The sequence below is a fragment of the Megalopta genalis genome, unplaced genomic scaffold (assembly GCF_051020955.1).
Source record: "Megalopta genalis isolate 19385.01 unplaced genomic scaffold, iyMegGena1_principal scaffold0023, whole genome shotgun sequence".
Classification (NCBI taxonomy): domain Eukaryota; kingdom Metazoa; phylum Arthropoda; class Insecta; order Hymenoptera; family Halictidae; genus Megalopta; species Megalopta genalis.
Genome location: NW_027476093.1, coordinates 2,659,090 through 2,677,111, shown reverse-complemented (window position 1 = coordinate 2,677,111; position 18,022 = coordinate 2,659,090). Strand labels below are relative to the sequence as shown.

The 18,022-nt window shown below is 44.6% G+C and overlaps 1 protein-coding gene and 1 long non-coding RNA gene across 5 annotated transcripts in view; one reads left to right on the top strand and one right to left on the bottom strand.

The window, feature by feature from the left end:
• Positions 1–18,022, top strand: part of LOC117217765 (irregular chiasm C-roughest protein) — a 263,272-nt gene that overhangs the window by 123,433 nt on the left and 121,817 nt on the right. The window contains exon 1 of one of the 4 annotated variants that reach the window (XM_033465598.2): positions 9,760–9,900. The exons of the other annotated variants lie outside the window; for them this stretch is intronic. The gene's annotated coding sequence lies outside the window, so the exon portion shown is untranslated. Of the gene's footprint in view, positions 1–9,759; positions 9,901–18,022 lie in introns of those variants that run through there. 4 annotated transcript variants of the gene reach the window in all.
• On the bottom strand, positions 8,484–9,693 carry LOC117217766 (uncharacterized). The gene is made up of 2 exons (XR_004489632.2): positions 9,414–9,693; positions 8,484–9,326 (listed from the first exon to the last, which is right to left on the bottom strand). It is a non-coding gene; the product is annotated as an uncharacterized LOC117217766 (long non-coding RNA).

Below are 18,022 nucleotides of genomic sequence, written 5' to 3'. Positions count from 1 at the left end.
CGTGGCAAACAATATAACCGCGAACATCCTCGCATGCGAGCGTCGTACACGCTCAGATAAGCCGAGCACGAACATGTAACAATCAACATCGTTACATCCGAGCGTTTCTCATATTCGGTCAAACGCAATCAGCTTGTATTAATTTGATTAGCGGCGAACCCATCGGAGAGAGAGAGAGAGAGAGAGAGAGAGAGACGAGTGAAACGGACTTTATTTACTTTACAATTGCCGCGGCTATAAAATTAATCTGGCGACACGTGTTGCGATAAGAGATCGGTCGAGGTTTCAGCAAAACCGCTCTAATTTTTCTCGCGGTAATTTATGGAAAAGATTGCGAACTAGCTCGTTTCAGCGTGAAATCGTGGAACCGTGCCTCCACGCTTCGCGTTCTTTTTCCATTCGGAGGCAGCCTTGTTCTTTGAAACGGCTGCTACACCGGAAAGGAATTCCAGTTGCGTCGCGAACGAACATATCGCGCGTGTACTATTAATCACGGTACAACACCGATAATATCTTTTTAGGACGGTGCCGAGGGAAAAAGCGGTTCGGAACTCTCGAATAATTTAACCGAATCCGCGAGGGACCGGCATTCAGCAGGTTCGCTAAGCGTTTTCCGTTTCATCCAGCCGGCTGGATGAATAAGCGGGCCGGGTAAGAATGAGCCTGTCCGTTATAAAAGTCGGTGTCTTAACCGAGTCTCGAAGCGGCCAGAAAAAAATTAATGCTTTTATATTAATAGACCGACGATAATAGAGAAAGAGCGAGCGAGCGAGCGAAAGGAAGAAAGAAAGAGAAGTCGATGAATTTATTGACGGCGCTTTAATGGCGTTTAACCTTAAAACGGGTAATTGCGAGTCTCTGGGGGAGGTAGAGAACGAGGAGGAGCTTGGAACAGCGGCGCATCGTGACTGCATACAGAATAGACACTCGTTATTCGCGGGAATTATCTTTCGGCGACGTACTTGCTTGAATGACGGCGGAGCGGGCTAAAGCATATTGGCAGCGAAACAATTTCTCGCTCAGAGGTCGTTAACCACCCCGTCGCCGTTTTTACGTCGACTACGACGGCGGCGACGACGACGACGACGAGGACGACGAGGGTCGATCCGAAAGTGTGCGACACTGAAAGATTCATCGTCGAGAGAGAAATAACGTGAGCAGAGGCGAGGCGAGCCGAGCCGATAGACTAGACGAGAAAGATAGAGCTGGAGAGGTCTCCGCAACGGATTCAGTCGTCGAGACTTTTACCAAACTATATCCGTGGAGGAACGGGCGTTGCGAAAAGGTCGGTCAATGACTCGAGGAGCATAGACGAACGGATCCGCCGGCGAATGGAAATTTCGGCGCCGTGTTTTAACCGGTATCCTTTCGTTCGTTCGTTCGTTCGCGATCAATCGACCGATCCGGCGACGTCCGTCGCAAATGAATCGCGAAGCACGATACGTATTGTGCCGTCGTAGACGGTGCAGTCAAGAAAATGAACTACGCGAGGCGACGCATGCGCGGAGAGTCCCGCACAGAGGCGTAGAATCAACCGAGAGAACATCGTGATTCTAAACCACCGACGCGGAGCCTCTGTCCAACTGTAGTTCAGAATTGTAACGTTCCCCGCCGCTGTGCGAGAGTCCCCCTGCGCATGCGTCGCCTCGCGTGGTTCATTTCGTTGACTGCACCGGCGGTCTGTATTGCACCGGTATTTTTTATCCCGCATGCCGAGGATAGAATCATTCGCATCGACGCGACGGCGTCGCCGGAAATAATTCATGCGAGCATTCCGGAGTAACAATCCGGACTTGGGCTAATTTAGCTGTTCGCGATAACGAGAACAACGCTCGATAATAATAAACCGTGGGCTCGGCCTGCGCCACGGCGTAATAACAATTCGCGCGGCGGCTCGCCGTCGACCGGGTTCGCGCGGATGCCATTTACCGCTGTTCTCAAATCTCATTTAGAATCGGGTACTTCGGGAACCTGATTGGTTGGTTTTTAGCGTGCCAGAAGTTGCGGAGTGCTGCTAGTTCAATAATGCTGCTCCGTTGAATTTTTAATCTGCTTCGATCTTTTTACGAAACGTTCTAATTAAGGTTATTAGAAAAGTATTTTATAAATTAGTAATTAGTCTAACGTTTAAGTAACATAAGGACGAGACGAATCGATGACTATTCGGAGTTAGGGGCATCGATATGACCTCGAAGGACGTTGCCAAGTTCAGCAAGTTGAACAACAGGAAAATATGTTTTGCGATACGTTACGTAGATCTAAAGTATTATAAATCTAAGCTTTTCTTAGACCTTAAACCAATTGTCATGCGAAGGGCTTGTTTAGATCTGCCTTCAGATTTCATAGTTCTGCATACAGTAATGTCTCTCTAATCGACGCCCAGATTGCGCACAAAAATGGACAATTTGGGAAGAGGAGATACAATTATTCGAGTCTTGCGGTTTATTTTTGTTATAAATTGTTCACAATTATAAAAACGAACCGCAAGGCTCGAATAATCGCATCTCCTCTTCCCAAATTATTATCCATTTTAGTGGACAATCGGGGCGTCGGTAAGGGAGACATTTTTGTATTGTATGCATTCTGCGTCGGACAACGTGAGACGCAAGATAAATAACGTCTAACTCGAATCTAAACATTGTGAAATCCTGGATTTTGACGATCCTGCAATCGCCATGACGAAAATTCGAACTTTTATGGGGGTACGTTCGGCAGCAAAAGTGTCACGACCGAGCGATCGCGCGAGTTTGTAGATTAAATAATGTAGTAAATACTGGAAAAAAAAAGAAGAGACGGGAGCGAAGAGCTCGCAGCGAGAGTCAGGCAGGAGAATTTCTGCGAGTTCGTTTCTCCGGCGGGGTGAGTGCTGGCATCGCAGACGTCTGGAGCTGCAAGAATCCCGTGTTTGTTCACGTTACACAGCGCGTCGGTATCGCTCTCGAATCGACGGTAATGGGGTTCGAGAAGGCGGTGGCGGTGCACGGCGCGAGCCCGGCAATCCGGAATTCCCTTTTCCACCCTTTGCCCGCCGCCAACCCCCTGCGGGACTTTCCTCCCAGCGCCGCACTGCTTTCTAAGCTGGTTAGTTTGCTCGCGATAGATTGCGAAAAAGGAGAGATCCCGACGTACGTCTCGACCGATCGAGGGATTATCTCGGTGTAACTTTGGATCGGCCACTGAACAGCGGTAGTTTGCGGGATTCTGGGATCGTCGTCGAGTGGCCCGTCGAACCGGCCGAACATGTCTCGCCAGAGACGAACTCGATGCTCGAGGTGTTTCGTTGCGTTCACGCTCGCCGCCCTTTTCGAAACTTCCTCCCGGCTGAAATACGACGCTTTCGTTGCGGCGAGGGTCGACATTTTTATGGATTACGAATATTTTCGACGGCTAGGATTTCCTCTTCGGCTCACCGCCGCGCACGCTAATCGTTCTCGAGAATATTCACCCCGAGCGAATACACCCAATTACTTCTGTACACGCACGTAGTTTACGAACACTTGTTTCTTCGACGGCTCTCGAGCTTGTATTTTATCGCGCGCAGCCAGGTAATAAAATAAAAACTAGCGCCTGCCGTTGCTTCGTCCGGAAAACCTGCCGCCTCGAATTAACGACCGACCTGCAGCACTTCTTTCTTCCCGTAAATTGTTCAAAATTGACATCGAACGTCTCTCCCCTCCATGAACGCGTTGTGCCGGTGCTAATTAGCGCCATCGGCGCTTTCATGGAAACGAAGAAGCATAGAAACGGTTGCTAAAATCATTATATAATTTACACACACGTGTGCACAGACTTCGTTTAAACGATCCATTTATTTCCATTGGATTTATTCTGCATTGCCTTTTCTAGCACTGCCTTTCAAGGTAGCCAAGCGCAAAGAACAAAAACCAAACTGCTGATATGCCGGATATTAAAATGTTCAATTTCTCCATAACTGAATTTAATGCATATTAACCCGAGATGTGAAATTATGAACGAAGCGTGGTCGGTTCCGTCGCGGCCATTATGGTAGAATAAAAAAATTGGATCACCGATCGAGGAAAGTAATAAAGTAGATAAGTGTACAGTGGTAAAAAGAGTGTACACACATAGGATGTGTACCATTGAAAAGATCATCGCACGATATCGTGTTCCATATGGGCGCAGCTCGCGCCCCAAAGTATCGGCAGCGATAACTGTCGGATCGAAGCAAGTTCGACGGCAAATAAAAACGTCTGGCTATTTCGTAGAGACGTTTTCCATTCGACGAATGTGCCCGGACACTCGGTGTAGGTGGCCAGACTTTGTTCGAAGATGAAGTTCGAATCGACAGACAATGTCTACAATTTCTGTTTTATCCCGAACGTCGAGGCCAGTTCGTTCGATTTTGGGGAAGCAATCAAGCAAGTTCCAAAGCTGCGCTGGCTGCCGTGCATTCGAATCGCCTCCTTCGGATCATTGTTGACAGAGCTGCTACTGTGTCGACGTAATCGTCATAGTTTGCACGAGGAGCCTCTCCCATGGACCGACCCGTCTACACTTCAGTCAACTATTCGTAGTTCGGAATCTCCTTGGACGTGTGACGCCAGGGCCAGGATTTCGTGGTTCTCGTGGAGCACGCGGTACACGTAATAGCTGTCGTGCCGGTGCTGCTGCGGAGGCTGCCTGGAATCGAACGAATCCACGCCGGCCTGTTCGCCGGATGTTTGCATGGAAAATTAAGCAGCCGATGGTCCGGAGACAATTGCGCCTTCGATGCGAGCTTATTAGCCGCGGAACATTGTGCATGACCTTTATCGACGTTTCGACGATTAAGATATTTTCAGGATGTAGACGCGGATCGCAAGATCAGTTTTCTCTCTTAACAGCAATGTAACTATTAGTCTGCAGTCGCTCTTCTGTCACGATCGACGTGATCGACGAAATTGGAAAGAGGTACAGATACAACTTTCGAATGAAAGATCCAGCAATAAAATCTCGTGCGCAAGAATTAATAGATATTAGATTGGGAGAGGAAAACTTCATGTTGCAAAGCGTCTCAGACTGTCTCAGTAATTTAGTCTGACTAGAATAAATCATACTTTATTTGTCTCGTCGTATTTACTTCGTCTAATTAAATTTTATTCATCTACTTTTCGCTGCTAGCTTTCTGCCATTTCGTGTAACTCCTTTATGCTGCTCTTCGGAGAATTTTTATTTTCTACGCAACAAAGGATTCCTTCGAGGAATAACGAAGAAACTTTGTAGTTAATTTTAATATACCAGCGTTTAGTCTTTAGAAAATGTTGAGGGAAAATTGAAAATCTTCTTTGTCCAAGAAGTGAAACAACTCCAAGAGAATCGTTTGGTAGAACGACCTAAGCTGTTTCAAAGAGATGGATGTATCAAGCAATAAGAAAAGTATGCGAACTGATTTTTTCTTAATAACGTGCACGTACGAATTCTAGGAAATTGAATAACTCGAAATATCTTTTAATATTTCGTGCATATTTAAAGCAATATGCAGTAATGTCTCCCTAACTGGCGCCCAGATTGCGCGCAAAAATGGACAATTTGGGAAGAGGAGATACGATTATTCGAGCCTTGCGGTTTATTTTTATAGTTATGAATTGTCCACAATTATAAAAACGAGCCGCAAGGCTCGAATAATCGTGTCTCCTCTTCCCAAATTGTCCATTTCAGTGGACAATCTGAGCGTCAGTAAGGGAGACATTACTGTAAATCGTTTTCCACACGGATTGCCACGGATCGAGCCGATTTCTAAATAGCGCGCGAACTCCGATCTCTAGATGCAATTAACAGATCGGAAGTAGAAAAAAAAGTAGTGCGACAAAACATCGAAAAACCCACGTCTCGGGCAGATGTAAACGGCTTCGGTAGCTAATTCCCAAGAGCATCGATAAAACGTATCGCGGAGGCGGCGCGCGTCGGAGACGTTTAATTGGAAATTAGCCAGGCTCCGGTTTCGATCGATTTTTGGGGCACCGGTGCGCGTTGCAAACGCAAAAACTCTGCAGCCTACGTATCGGTTACACGCGCGGCGCCTAGTTTAATTAATATATTTCTCTGTAATCGCGTATCGCGCGCATATCTTCCATTTATATCCGCCGCAATTCCGCGCGGAGCTCTGCTCGGCGCGTACATATTCCAGGCGGGATATATCGGGGAGCCAGGGCGCGTTAATTTGCCGCAATAAAATCGACCCGGCATCGAGCCCGCGATTCCCCGGCGCCAACACACAGGGGTGTCGGGAGGGTGCTCGAGGGATCGAGTAGACGGTGCCCGACGTTTTACGTGTACTCGTCCGCTAATTGACCGGAGAAAGTCGGGAAAAGTCGAGTGATGGAGGAAAAGCGAAAGGGAGATCGAACGACAGCGAGCAAGGACGGCTCGGCGAAAGAGGCATAACGCGCGGATGGAGGAAAAGGAGAACGAGGTGTGCGCGCGCGCGCGCGCGCGTGTGCGCTGAAAGGGAGGTTGAGGGACGGCGTCGAGCAGAGAACGACGCTCGCGTTTCATCCCGAAAAAAGCGTAGGCAGCCGCAATGCGTCGAATAATGCACCGATGAGGAAAAAAAAAGAAAGGAGAAAGGGGAAGAAGAGCGAATGTCACGCTCCGCGAACTGCCAGCTCTTTTTACTCGTTGCACGCGAATGCATTCCTGTCAAGCATACCGCGCTCGCGCGCTCATCCCTCTGTACATACCCGTATATACATATATATACGCGCGCGCGCGCGCGCGTGTGTGTTATATGTTCGAATAAATTTGAATGCGAATGAGTACGATGAAAAAGAGCGCGCGGGCCGGATCGACGGAGAAAGATGGAAGGATAGAGCGGCGAGGGGGCATCGGGGAGGAAGAGAGAAAGAAAGAGGGTGGCGCGGACGGTGGATGGAAAGAGAAGAAACGGGGGGAAAAATGCGAGACGTCGAGTGGTTGTTTCTAAAACCGACGTTTCTATCTCTGCCGAAGGAAATTAAAATAAATTGTGGTTGACTAGAAATCGACAGCCGATACCGGCAGCTGTCAATTAGCCGAATGCCCCGACCCGCGTCGCAATCCCCACCCACCCTCTCTCGATTCCCTCTCCTCTCCTCGATTCTATCTTTTAATTGGGAGGACAGTGGATCGGTCGGATTAACCGTCCTCCTGATTTCGAAAGATCAATAAAGCCAGTTCACCGCGCGTTCCGAAACGGTGCCGGTTCTCCGGGTACCGGTAACCGTTCCCCGGCTCCAGTTCCCTGGAAGATTGCGTCCGGCGAACGTCAATATTTTTCTGTGCCACGAGAAGGAAAGAGAACCGGGCGAGCAGGGGCGAGGGGCTGGAGGGATGTATCGTCAACGGTACTCTCGGGTCGGCCACCCACGCCCACCCAAGCCCACCGACGGTTCCTTCTATACAGATTTACGCAACCGAACCGGCACGGCCCGTTGTTCTCTGCTTCCCGACCGAGTCCCGGTCGAGTTTACCCGTTTATCGTTGAACAGTGCACTCGAGACGAGTTCTCCGTTTCACCTTAAAAGCTGTCGTTCGGTGGAAGGACGTTCGCCCGTGGTTTTGAATATTTCCCGATTTTCCGAAGCACCGACGACGACGACGACGATTCGATACGCGGCATAGCGCGAACCGAGCGCGTTAGAACAACGAAGGAGAAACACGAGCTGCCGGAAGATGTAATGGTTGTTGCTCGGTCGGGCCGGGAACAGGCGCATTTAAATGCAGAAACGGCTGGCGATAAATTAATCGACGACGCGGACCGAGTTAATTGTTCCCTTTGGCGGTAACGAATGGGAGAACGGAGAGTATTATCGTTGGCCGGGAAAAAATATCGCCCGGATAAAACTGGAACGCCGGCTTTATAGAGATATATATTTAATTAGCGGCGCTGCCCCTGTCCTCTGCTAGCGGTCGACCCGTTCGTTCTTTTTCCATCGTAAACCCTACTGTTTCACCCTGTCCCATGCGCGATACGGAGTATAGGGCGGCCAGGGTAATCCCGCGTGTCGCGGACGCTCGTGGGAAGGTATATCTGAACACGTTGTTTCCATTTCGTTCGACAAAATAGCCACTCCCCTCGGCAACGCCGCCCTTTGATCGGAGACCTTCTGCACTCTGGCTTAAGGCGCGGGCTCGTGTTTATGAGGATTGGAACACCGGCTGAACACGAAGTTCACGCGACATATGACCCTTCCCCGCTGTTCCATCGATTTCACGCGATAGGAAATCTTACTTCTCGATCGCACTTTTTTTTATATATATAGTGAGTGAAATTCGACCCTTTAGAGTGCAATAACTTCCTCAAAATTGGATAAATCGAATGGTTCGAGATGTAATAACTACGTGAAAATTGACGAAGAAAACGTGTCTACAAAACGCCGGAAGAAACGCCCTTATGTATAGTTACAGCATAATGTGCCACCTACCTGCTAGAAGATGTCTAACTCCTACTGTAGTTTTCCTGGTTTGCAGTATTTAATACTCTAATCTAATAATATAAGACTAAGTTCTCCAGAACAGTTTTATTACTTTACAAATTTTTGTCTTTGAAGAAATATAATAATCGTTGGTGAGATCGACGATGATCGTTCCTATATTATCGATAAGAGTGCGCGACATATGACCCTTCAGCGCTGTTCGATTGATTTCACGCGATAGGAAATCTTACTTCTCGATCGCATTTTTTTTTTTACATATACAGTGCGTGAAATTCGACCCTCTAGAGTGCAATAACTTCCTCAAAATTGGATAAATTGAATAGTTCGAGATGTAATAACTACGTGACAAATACTGCGTGACAATTGACTAAGAAAACGCATCTACAAAACGCCGGAAGAAACGCCCTTATGTATACTTACAGCCTAATGCGCCACCTACCTGCCGCAAGGTGTCTAACTCCTACTGTAGTTTTCCTGGTCTGCAGTATTTAATACTATGATATAAGACTAAGTTCTCCGCGGAACAGTTTTATTAGTTTACAAATCTCTGTCTTTCAATAAATATAAATATCGTTGGTGAGATCGACGATGATCGTTCCCAATATTATCGATGAGAGTACAACGACGTAGTTCCTGATTAGTGTTAGTGCCTACGTATCTATATTCTAATTGCAAGACGCAGTTGTGTTGTTCGTAACACATCGATGTGTAAGCAAGCGCTCACCGAACGGTTGAAGTTATTCTATGAACGCGATATACTAATATTATATTATATTATATATTATATATTATATATTATATACTAATATTAAATACTAAATGCTAATATTAAATACTAAATTATTAAATCCTAACAGCTGCCCAGCATTACTAACTCCTAGAACTCCTAGTCCAACAAATATTATAGTCAGGCTAAAAATAATACAGGTTATGTCAAGATTATATATCCAGTTATGATCGTTATATAAGAAGTACGTATATGAGAAGATTGTACGTCACCATGCGCTGGTTTCTCGAACGTTTCAAGCCCACTTACAGCAGCGTGCAGGTGCTCGATGCAAGCTCGTTTCCTCTGACAGCTCGTGTCCACGCAGATAGTTGTCTTCATCGTTGCACTTAATACAAACATAACACTGGGACGTCTAAATCGGAATACGTTTACTCACGCAACTTTGACATTATTTAATTAACACAATTTAACACATTTTTGTTGCTGAATCGACGCGCAGTTCCTCCTCCGGTGCTGGCACAGCCATCTTTAATTTTTCGATCGCGTGACGTAGTATCGATAGATCGACAACTTCGGCGCGATCTCTCCTCCGCGAAATTTTTACCGCGCATCCGGTGAACCAATATGGCGGCATGCTATCGAAAAGGGTGTTTTGTGCTCCTCGATTAAGTGATAAAAGTATTATTTGTATCGTGTTAATTATGTGTCGAAGTAGTCTCAGCGAATATATTAAGCGTTTGGAACGAGCGGTTCTTGGTAAGTTGCTGCAACAGAAGTTTAATTGATTGTGTTAATAGAACGTGGTTATTAATTTTCTAGACAATATTCTAGAAAAATGTTTGCAAAGGTTTCGATTGATGATGAATAACAAAATAAGCGGCGTTTCGATAATTTCTTTATTTTAACCTATAACGAAAATGCGCACAACGGGTTTTGTATATCTCGAGATCGTTGTAGAAGTCTTTTCGAATAATTCGACGTTTTATTTATAGCTATTTCTATTATATATATTATATTATTATTTATTATATATATTATATATATTATTATATTATATTAGGGGGACCGGAAAGTTATGTCGTTTGTTTACATTAAATTCAAACAGATAAATATGTGCAGAAACGACATTTTTTACTTTCCGGTCCCCCTAATATATATTATATATATTATATATATTATTTATTATATATATATATATATATTATTTATTATATATATATATATATATTATTTATTATATATATATTCCTATATATTTCTATAATTTGAATAGAAACAATGAGCATATTGGGAAAAGTTTGCACGGAAACAAACGAGATCCAGAATTCGATAGAAAACGCCTTTTCCGAATCGCTGAGAATATCGTGTGATTTTCATAAACAGCAAAAACAACCTTCGATCGAAGAATAAATTAATGCTCGAACGTTGAATGAACGCAAATCCGATGTTTTATATAACACGACCTATACAATAGAAATATTGGTGTATGCAAAAGTTTTAATCTTTTTACGATCGTTTATGTATAGTTGTTCGGGAAAGTATCCAAATATTTTCCGACGATCGAAAATATTGTCGATATTTAAGCTGACACACCCGAGGAAGTTGTAGAACTTTTAAATAGGTTCCATTTAAAATGTGGACCGTGGAACTTGTTTAAAAAACGTTCCCCCACGTTCTATAATCGGATCAGAGCTGGTAAAGAAAAGTTTTAGTTGAAACGGAATAGCAATTTTTCTATAACAAGAATTGTTTCACGATATTAGAATTTATCATTCTTAGAAACGTGGAATATTATTTAATAAATGGCACGGTAACAACAGTAAATAATTACAGAAGTTAAATTGATATTCTGAATATGTAATTTATTTGTAATATTTATATAAATAATTTACGGGTTGTTTGTGTTTCTCTAATGAGACCTTCCTTCATTAACGTTCTGAGAAACTTTTACTATACCGATTCTAATATGTTACCCCGAATATACGTATACTATTATTATCGCATGATTAAATTCGAACGTTGCATTTGTTTCTTAACTTAAATTCAATCGCATAACGATGGTACTACACACATGTTCGATCGTACAGTAGCTTAATACGATTTACACAATTTACGCAAATACGAATTACGCGCGCGTTTGGATTTAATATCACTTTTCCTACGGTATAATACGCGGAATATTAATATCTTTCCAGTATTAGCAAGCAACGAGTGCAGTTATTAATAAGAAAAAAAATCTTTTCAATCGGACGTCAAGTTTTCGATGCGAATGATTAAACGTCACCGGCAAAAGGCATTCGTACGTTCCATACACGAAATATTTACAATAATAATAAGCAACGTCGAAGGCGACTCTTTAAAATCAATTAACGGAAACCGTAGGAAACGGGAGCAATTTTGCTGTTCGCGAAGGGGAATACCAAATATTCGTTCGAACGACTAATATACAGGGTGAGTGAAATAGTTGAATGACTCACCCTGCGCATCGATACTATTGAAAAATCCAATTAGCTAGAATAGCTGGTTTCTTCGTATCCTGGGAAATATCTTTTTAATTCGCAGACGAATCGTTTTACACAGGAATGAATTCTTCCAATGCTTGCTTCGTTCACGAAATCTCCGAAAAATAAACCTTCGCGGTTCGCATCGTCGGGCACGCGGCATCTTCAAATAAATATCCGCGTTCGATTATTCTGTTCGGAATCTCGTTTAAGAAAGTAATACACGCGGAAATGCGAGCTTTCATAAAAAGCTGCGCAAACCCATTCAGGCCGGGAAATTAACTGCAGCCGAGAAAGTATCATCTCCGTATTATAAACGTCCCCTATTCCGCGCAGAGTGTAGGCTGTGTGGATTCCTAATGAAAGCACTCGATTTCGTATTCATACGAAGGAACCAGTTAAAGCACCCTCTTCTCTCTTCTCTCTCTCTCTCTCTCTCTCTCTCTCTCTCTTTCTATGATCTTGCATCGGATCATCATCAGCGTGCCGATGAAGTTGGTAGGTCTCAGAAGCCGACTTCGCGCGGGTCCTAATTTGCCTCAAAGAAACCCGTTCGTTGCGAGACCAGTGATTGGTAACCGATTCACAGGCAGCGTGTTATAGTATCTCTTGATTAAGTCCGGGACCGACTATCATTTGCATACACGCAAGATAAGAAGCGCACGCACACACTCTCTCTCTCTCTCTCTTTTTCTCTTCCTCTGCTTGCATAATCGAATATTGCACTTCCGTTACTTTTTCCCTGAATTTTTACGCTGGAAGGTGTCGCCCGGAATACTTCGACTATTTTCTCCATGGAAATTTTTGGACCCTCCGAATTACAATTTTCACTAATTTCTGGAAAGTGTGAAAATTAATTGATTCAATTTGATCTCGACAAGTAATGCTTTCGACAATTTCTTACGATCTTCTATAAGAATATAAGACGATTCTGCAATGGCCATTCTTTAACCTCTGTTACATAAACTTATAGTTTCACAATGAACACGTATACAAAGAACCTTAATTACTAAAACTTTGAAATTGGTTACTTATTTGGTTGCCGGCGTAAGAGTTGCAGCCGAAGTTCAAAATTGGCTCGAGCTACTTTCGGGTTATCGGAGGTGTTACAAGGTTTAATTTACAAACTGATGTGCCTCGGGAAAATTAATGCAACCTGAAAATTGAAAAAATATTATATATTAAATATTGTAATGTATATCAAATATTATATAATATGAGCCGAAAGGCAATTTTGGACTACTTTAGGTTATTGGAGGTGTTACAAGGTTATATTTACAAACTGATGTATCTCGGGAAAATTGAAAAAATATTATATATTAAATATTATAATGTATATCAAATATTATATAATATAAGCCGAAAGGCAATTTTGAACTATTTTAGGTTATTGGAGGTGTTACAAGGTTATATTTACAAACTGATGTATCTCGGGAAAATTGAAAAAATATTATATATTAAATATTATAATGTATATCAAATATTATATAATATAAGCCGAAAGGCAATTTTGAACTATTTTAGGTTATTGGAGGTGTTACAAGGTTATATTTACAAACTGATGTATCTCGGGAAAATTGAAAAAATATTATATATTAAATATTATAATGTATATCAAATATTATATAATATAAGCCGAAAGGCAATTTCGACCCGCTTACAATTAGTCAGAACGTTACTCAATTTCAATGAAATTTTCGGAATATATGCCACCGACATAAACTCGCGTATATTTTAAACTTTTCGTATAGGACCAGATAAAAAAGTTAAATACAATGATTGTAAACGAATGATTGTAAATGTATGTAAACGATTCAAAGGTATTCATTTTTTGTCAGAGATGAACGATGAATTCACGTTGCTTTTCATTTGTATCGCGGTTTCGATAATGCTCGTTTCTAACTTTTATACACCGCAGCTTTTTTACTTTTTCGCGATGATCGTCGCGCTGCAATTTATTTTGGATCGATTTCGAATGGAAAATAAAACGTTAATCCTTGCATGAAAGTATGCAATCGAAACGAGTCGAATGCGTATGGTTTGAAAAGGTTTTTCTGGGAGATTGATAATTGTACAGTAATCCGAAAACACAAAGAAGTCGCAAATACGATACAACGAATAAAATTCGCAAAAGTTTGTATCAATGTTTTTACAACTTTTGAATGCCAGAACCGTTTACTCGGTCATCGTTTCAGCTACTACGAATCGCGCTAACTCGAACTCACAGATGATCTCGCGTGGACACGATGCAAAGCACGATGCGAACTCCAGTAAATAATTGACAGACCCTCGTAAAGGCGGAAACAGGAATCTCGATGTAAAAGCGCGGAGCTTGTTTCTCGACGAAATAACAAGGTAAAAGATTCGAAAACTCGGCGACTCGTGTAGCACTCGAAACAAGGTTCCACCGGAGCCGAAAACGGCGATCCCCGAGCTCGATAGGGACACGGAATTCATAAGACGACCCTGGTCCGTATTTGGGATCGGCCAACAAGAAGAATGCAGCGAACGGTCGCCGAAACGGAATCACGGTCGCCTCCAGCGGCGCAGAAAACTCTAGCCTCGTCGGTACCAGCGAGACACGCGTATACTCGAGGAGATTCATTTCGGTTGGCCGGCTGGCAGGTTATAAGTTAGGGGACGAGCAGGGTCGTCGAGCAGTCGTCGGCCAATATTTTCGTGGTCTCGCGACCGGTCAGCGGCCGCGGTGCGGCGAATTAATCGGGTTCGCGAAAGCGCCGGGAACTTCCTCTTGCCAGGAGATAAATTATTTGATCGCGGGGCAAGTTTAACGGCCAGTCGGAATTTTTCGTCTCGATAAGCCCGGAACGATCCGGTGGTAATTCCGATGACCAATTGAAATTTTTCGAACGGCGCGGTTCGCCGCGGAGGATCGATATCGTCCGCTAACGGGTTCGACGGAAAGCACCCGCTCGGCTCGCAAGATTTTCGTAACGCGATTTCCGCGACTCAAAGCGCGCTTCGCTCTCGGGAAAAAATTCGGAGCGATGCACGACAAACTGAATTCCTTGTACGCTCGTCGCAGAGGATATCGGAGCAGAGATCTCCCGAGAAATCAAAATACATTACAGATACGTGGAGACCGGGAAGTGTTCGAACGGGGCCACGTTAGAAGACAAAGCGGCGGCGGCGACGGCGGCGACGGCGGAGGAGAAGGACGGAGAGGAAGATTTCTCAAAAGAGTCCGTTAGACCGGCTTCATTCGCAAAACCCACGATGAGCTCACGTCCCATCGGTTTCCTTAGCTCCGTATATACAACAAAGACTCTTGTCCTGTTTGAACAGACTCCCTCTCCCGCCGAACTATTTCCTGCCCTGGAACCTGCCGGCGGGATTGCCGTTGCCGTTGCCGCACGGAAAACGTAGCAGTATACATCGGCGGGCTGATTTCGACCAGCCGATAGGTATCCGAAATTAGAAAATACCGGCACGATCCGACCGGAAACAATTATTTCGCACCAAAGTCTCATGAAGTACGTGCGATGACTCGGAAACCCGACTCGGCCTCGACCCCCGACTCCGGCATTGCGACCCGTCCACGAAATACCTTCGTATATATCTCTCCCGCACGGTTTTCTTCCTGTTTCCCTCGTATCTTGGATAACTCAAAGGCCGCCGTGCGCTCTGAAATATTTACAAATTCTTCTGGCTCCGCTCCACGGAACTTTCCTTTCCTCGCCGAGTCGAGACAATGCGCTCTCCCTTTCCAGGTTCCCTCGCTCGGACGCGATTCTTTCGACGCGCAAGCAACAAGATGGATTAAGAACTTGACCGAGCAAGAAGGATATTTTTAGAAATCCCGCGCGCACACGTCGGTCCATTTGGAACCCAACTTGCAACCGTCGACGCGATTTCCGGCGTGCTAGAAACGCAACCGCGGTTTTCTCTCGGTCCTCGGTCTCTCGATGCCCCGGTGTGCACGGTTGCTCGCAGTCTCCTCGGTCGCTTCGGTGCTTCAAACTTTCCTGCAAACTCCGCTGATGCTCCACTCTCCGACCGTCTTTAAGTATATTCCCTCCCGCATGCATGTTCCCGCTGATGCGGTCCGACACTTGCCCCGTGTTCCGTACTTTATTCTCCCGTTACGCTAATCAGACGCGATTATTGCGAGCCGTGCCTTATCGCTGGACTGCAAACCTCGAATTCTCTCTATCGACCAAGAGATTACTCGTTGCGACGAGAAAACGAAAATGCCGTTAGTTCTTGTTACTTTATACACAGAGATCCGCAGTTTACTTATTGCCTCTGGAAACTACAGTAATGTCTCCCTTACTCACGCTCAGATTGTCAACTAAAATCCAGAGAAATCATCGATCGTCGTTATGACATGCCTTCCCATTCCGAAAAATCCGGAAAACGAATTCCCACTAGTCTCAGTAAATAAACCAAAATTTTGCTGTAGACCTAGAGGAACCAGTTACCGAGACTAGTGAGTTTGATTTCTGAAGAGATCTCAAAAATCCGGAAAATGAATTCTACTAGTCTCAGTAACTGGTCCAAAATTTTGCTGTCGACCTAGCTGGACCAGTTACTGAGACTAGTGGAATTGATTTTCCAGATTTTTGGAATATGTCTGGAAATCCATCCCACTAGTCACAGTAACTGGCCCCCCCTAGGTCGACAGCGAAATTTTGGACCAGTTACGGAGACTAGAAAAATGAATTCCACTAGTCTCAGTAACTGGTCCAAAATTTTGCTGTTCACCGAGGGGGGCCAGTTCCGGAGACTAGTAGAATTCATTTCCGGATCAGTTCCCAAAAATCCTGAAAATCCATTCCACTAGTCTCCGTAACTGGTCCGCCTAGGTCGATAGCAAAATTTTGGACCAGTTACTGAGACTAATGGAATTCATTTTCCAGATTTTTGGGATATGTCTGGAAATCCGTCCTACTAGTCTCAGTAACTGGTTCAGCTAGGTCGACAGCGAAATTTTGGACCAGTTACTGAGACTAGTAGGATGGACTTTCTGATAGATGTGATTGGGAGTGTAGATCAATTTTTTTGGCTAAAAATATCGCTAAAATTCAAAAATTAACTGTTTATTACAGTTTATTATTATTCTTAAAAGTCTGTCTCCTACACATTTGCTAATATTATAACTGTCGTATCTCCTCTTCCCCAATTGTCCATATTTGTGCGCAATCTGGGCGTCAATTAGAGAGACATTACTGTATCTTTGAAGTACGATGACAGAAATTGGCCATGAAATGAAGCATTTTCACGAGATCGCAATAATTCAACTTATTTCTGATCTTTCGGAAATAAGCAGAAAAGCGATTTCCCCCTCTTAAATGTAGAAATCTGAGATCCAGGTTTCTCTTGTACCTCCTCCTCGTTGAAAATGATCCAGCGAACGGTCCAAAGTATCCAAGGAACGCGTTCTCCGACACGAATCGAACTGGCTCAATTTTTCATACGCTCGAACGAAAGTTTCCGTCGAATCGTTAATAAATCTAGCTCGCTGAATAAACCTGAACTTGCAGTCGTCTCTGCAAAGAGGGGCAAAGAGACTGCCGTCTCGGTGAAGTTAGGCGCGGATCGCTTAATCACCGCGTTAACAATAATTGGCCGCTGTCGAGACTGCAACATCACGACAGCGTCTAAATAGAAAATTTTCCATAGGCGAGCGTGGGAATTAATGAGCAGCTCGTACGATTTCAATAAGCTGGCAGACAAGGTCTCGGTTCGGATGGCGTGAGCAAGCCACGCGGCGGGGGGTTCCGTAAAATATATAGCGGATCCCTGGCCGGCCGGCTCCAATGGTAATCTCAAATATACGATCTTCATGCGAACTTTTCTTTTCCACGGGGTTACGCGAAGGGAGACGCGGCGCGCGAGCCTCGGTCCTGGACTTATTTTAATAGGATCGAGCCTGGACTCGAAACTTTCATCGATAACATTTGCCCGTTCTGCCGGACGATTATAAAGTAGTTAAGTCCGCGCGCGTGATTTATGACCGACGCGAGAGATCTCGTTTCGTTTCGCCATTTTCATAGCCGGCCGTTTCTCGGACTTTCGTCGTTCGGTCGTTCCTCGAAGGAGCATCGCGCGCGAATTACGCGCCGCGCTGATTGCGCGGCCGCCTTTATTTGGTAGCCGGGATAGATTATCAATCATTAAGCAATTTTCGCCGGCGTTCGCGAAATCGTGGACGAATACCTCCGCAAAACGGCGGCCATCAATCTTCGACCGGCCGCTGGTCGAATAAAAATGTTTACCGCGCGTTTCCTGAACGGCGCACGCGAGTCCGGTTAATTTCGTGCCGCATCGTCTACGAAAAATTTTGCGTTCGATCCGAGATCGAACTTTAATCCCTCGGAACTACTATTTACCGAGCAATCACGACAGGACGATCA